This window comes from Lactuca virosa, chromosome 4 (genome assembly GCF_052849685.1).
Source record: "Lactuca virosa cultivar CGN04683 chromosome 4, Lactuca_virosa_CGN04683_v6, whole genome shotgun sequence".
Lineage (NCBI taxonomy): Eukaryota > Viridiplantae > Streptophyta > Magnoliopsida > Asterales > Asteraceae > Lactuca > Lactuca virosa.
This window is the reverse complement of record NC_136429.1, coordinates 10,156,269-10,160,622: the sequence shown is the minus strand read 5'-3', so window position 1 is coordinate 10,160,622 and position 4,354 is coordinate 10,156,269.

Sequence of the window (4,354 nt, the reverse complement as noted above, 5' to 3'; positions counted from 1 at the left end):
GAAGTGATAGTCGAAATGGGACTATGGAAATGTGTCCATAGGTGGAAGTTGTTCAAACTGTGTAAGATTAGAAACTTTTATGCAAGAAGGATGTTCAAAGCAATGTACTTTGAATATGAGAGTTCGTTTCCATAGAGTTGATCTCCTTTGGAATCCTCTGTAATGACTGATGACAAGGTTTTGGTGACCTTGTGCATAACCATTATGAGAGGATCAGTGCATAAAAGTTTAAAATCTAACAGTTTTTTGGTAAATGGTAGGAATTAGGAATTCTTACATTTACAATAAGGATTTGGGATTGTGAAATGAGCATCATTGGAATCATGTTCAATTGATCTATTTCACAAAGTAAAGATCATAGACAAACATAGTGTGCATACTTGGAGTATGGCATAACTATTGTTTAGAAAAACAAAGTGTACATGCTAGGAGCATGGGACGACTGTTGTTTTTGTTCAAGTATTAAGTTGATTATTTGAAACATTATGCAATGAATAATGTGTAATCAATATGGTGATAAATAAAAGGTGGTTTTATTTATATTCAAAAGGGTTCTGAGACCATATTGGATTCGATTATTATTGTGTTTCACTTTGCATGTTTTGACTTCCATAATAACTAGGTTATTCTTTCCGAATGATTAAGTTATTCAAACCATCCACAGTCGGTCATATGTTGGAAGTAGATATGAATCAAGACTGTCATGAGTTGGTTGTAGAGGTCTAAGATGTTGGACATGGCTACAACACTCATGAGTGCTCATAAGTTATGAGTATTGGATTCAACCCACGCTCACTTGCATCACTTCATGGAATTTATCTCGAGTGATCGTGAGACGGTAATATCATATAAGTCTTCAAACCTAGAGATATGAGTTGTTACCTATGAGTTGGTTGTGCATTGATTGTACGTAAACGCATCAGTAACTTGATGTTATAAAACGTGCCTTTGTGTATAATTCAACAAGTAGTAGAAACAAGTATATGAGTCGAAGTTTATCTGTTCCTTCTAGTCCTTGGAGGATTAGAAGCGATATCTGGGCCCCTCGATGATTTTGTTTTGACCTATGTACCGGGCCCGGTCAGAACCTAATTGATGTGTTCAATTTAGTTCTTTGTCAAACAAATCGGAAATCGGGAAACAAACTGTTGGACAATAAGTACGACGTTGTTCCATGTATTTGTCCGGCTGATATCATGAGAACAGAGGATTATATGATCACTTATCTAAAATGGCGCTTCATAGTTCAACAGAGTTTTCGAGAGCTACGATTGCTGGTTGGTTCCTGAAGTAACATACGCAAATACAGTTATTAGACTTATCCAAGTGGGAGACTGTTGGATAAGGTGTCTAAGTCCATAACTTATTTGGTATATACTTGACCCGACCCGGCATGGTCCATTTGGGTTGCACGTCACCCAAACTGTTTATGGATAATTTTATGAGAATTGTATACTTACGATTTATTAATATATTATAAGTTATAATATATTAATATAAAGTCATGTTATTTAATTAGTTTTAATCTTGAATTAATTATGAATTGATTTAGTGATTAAAAGGAAGACTAATTAAATCATGGGCTATTGTATTTATATGGTGTGGACTAATGCTCATTTGTTAATGGGCTAAGCTTATATGGAAGTCCATGGATGATCCATGGAGCTTTTAACCCATGGATCCTTGGAAGAGGAAAAGACATGGGTTATTAGGGTTTCACCCTAACCATGCACACTATATAAACAAGCTTATGTTGCATGAAAAAGACACTAAGTGTGTGTGTAAGTGTGGTGGCCAAAATCAAGAGTTAGTATACTCTCTCATACTTTTTCCAAGTTTGTGGTGATTTGTGATTTCCATTTGAGGCATTCACATTATTGGTGCTTGGCTCTCAAACTCCAAGGAATCAACAATCAACAAAAGGTATGTAACTCATCTAGTTCTTTTATGTTTAAAAGTACCCCATGCCATGCTAGATAGGTTATAAACCTTGGAAAATAATATTTTTCATGTATCTTAGACAAACATAGATCCAAGGTTTAATAGGGTTGAATGTACACTTAGGAAGTGTTAGAATGCTCAAAACCCAACAGAAAGGTGTACCCTTTAGTTGGGGAGAAAAGCAAGACACTGTGTTTCAAACATTGAAGCAGGCCCTATGCAACGCACCTATCTTGTCTCTGCCTGAAGGGATGGAGGATTTCGTGGTCTACTACGATGCATCCAATTAGGGCCTAGGTTGTGTGCTCATGCAGCAAGGAAAGGTTATTTCCTATGCCTCGAGACAGCTGAAAGCACACGAAGTCAATTACACAACTCACGATCTAGAGTTGGGAGCAATGGTCTTTGCGTTAAATATTTGGAGACATTATCTCTATGGAACCAAGTGTACTGTCTTCACCGACCATAAGAGCCTACAATATATCTTCGATCAGAAAGAGTTGAACATGAGGAAACGGCGATGGATAGAGCTACTCAGTGATTACGAGTGCGAAATACGCTACCATCCCGGCAAGGCCAACGTGGTAGCGGATGTCCTCAGTCGAAAAAAATATTTAGGTCGTAGAGTGAAGGCACTGACAATGACCATCCATTCCCATTTATCCTCTCAAATCAGATAGGCTCAGCTGGAAGCATTAAACCAAAGAACATGTCGGATGAAGCCTTGAGGGGAATGGAAAATAACTTAGAGGTCAAGGGAGACGGAGCTTATTATTTCATGAACCGGATCTGGACCCCGAAGCACGGTGGTTACAGGGAGGTTGTCATGAACGAAGCTCACAAGACTAGATACTCTGTTCACCCAGGTTCAGATAAGATGTATCTGGGTCTCAAACAACTCTATTGGTGGCCGAACATGAAAGCAGAGATACCTAAGTGGAAGTGGGAAAGGATTACGATGGATTTCATTACTAAGTTGCCCAAGTATCCGAGTGGGTACGATACCATCTGGGTAATTATCGACCGATTGACCAAATCCGCCCACTTCCTGCCAATCAAAGAAACATTCAAGATAGAGAGACTAACATGAATCTACATCCAAGAGGTAGTTCGTTTGCATGGTGTGCCTGTGTCCATTATCTCCGATCAGGATAGCAGATTCACCTCGAGATTTTGGCAGTCACTGTAGAAAGCTCTTGGAACTAAGCTGGATATGAGCACAACTTACCATCCACAGACCGATGGGCAAAGTGAGAGGACCATTCAAACATTGGAAGACATGTTTAGGGCATGTGTCATAGACTTTGGTAAGTCAAGGGACACCCATTTGCCATTGGTTGAGTTCTCCTACAACAACAGTTATCATACCAGTATCAAGGCTGCGCCGTTTGAAGCCCTATATGGTCGTAAGTGCAGATCCCCTCTGTGTTGGGCTGAGGTGGGTGATACGCAGCTAGCTAGAGGTCAAGTTCCCGATAGCTCTCTCACCGGCCTAGAAATCATCCGAGAAACAACAGAAAAGATCGTACAAATCCGGGATCGACTAAAAGCTTCAAGAAATAGACAAAAGAGCTACGCCGATAAGAGACGAAAACCCTTGGAATTCCAGGTTGGTGACCGTGTTTTATTAAAGGTCTCACCCTGGAAAGGCATGATACGCTTCGGAAAGCGTGGAAAGCTGAATTCGAGATACATAGGACCATTCGAGATCCTCGCTAGGATCGGTCCTGTAGCATACAAACTTCGTTTACCACAAGAACTTGGCAACATTCATCCTGTCTTTCATGTGTCGAACCTTAAAAAGTGTTTATCTGACGAAACATCAGTGATCCCTCTTGATAAGATCGAAATCAATGAGAACCTTAATTTTTTGGAAGAACCAGTCGAAAACATGGATCGGGAAGTCAAACGAACGAAACAAAGTCGCATACCGATAGTGAAGGTCCGCTGGAATGCTAAGCGGGGACCTGAGTTCACTTGGGAGCGCGAAGATCAGATGAAACAGACGTACCCGCATATTTTTCCGAGTCCATGATTTGTATTCTATGTTTGAATTTCGGGACGAAATTCCCTCTAACGGGGGGATGATGTGATAACCCGAACCTTTTTCAGTTACTGTTAGCCTATTTCCGTTAATAAAATTTGAATTTTTATTGAGTTCCGTCAAATTCCTTTGATTTGGAAAATCATTTAGTTATATAATTGAATTTTATATAAGAGTCGGATCCAAAATCACGCGAAAAACCCGAGTTTCCTATGAAGAATCAATAGACTTCGGCCTGAGAGGTGTTCACGACCGTAAACCCATTTACGGTCGTAAACCCGTTTACGACTAGTGCCAGGTGGCCCCCATCACCGACCATACCCCCCAGCATATATATATATATATATATATATATATATATATATATAT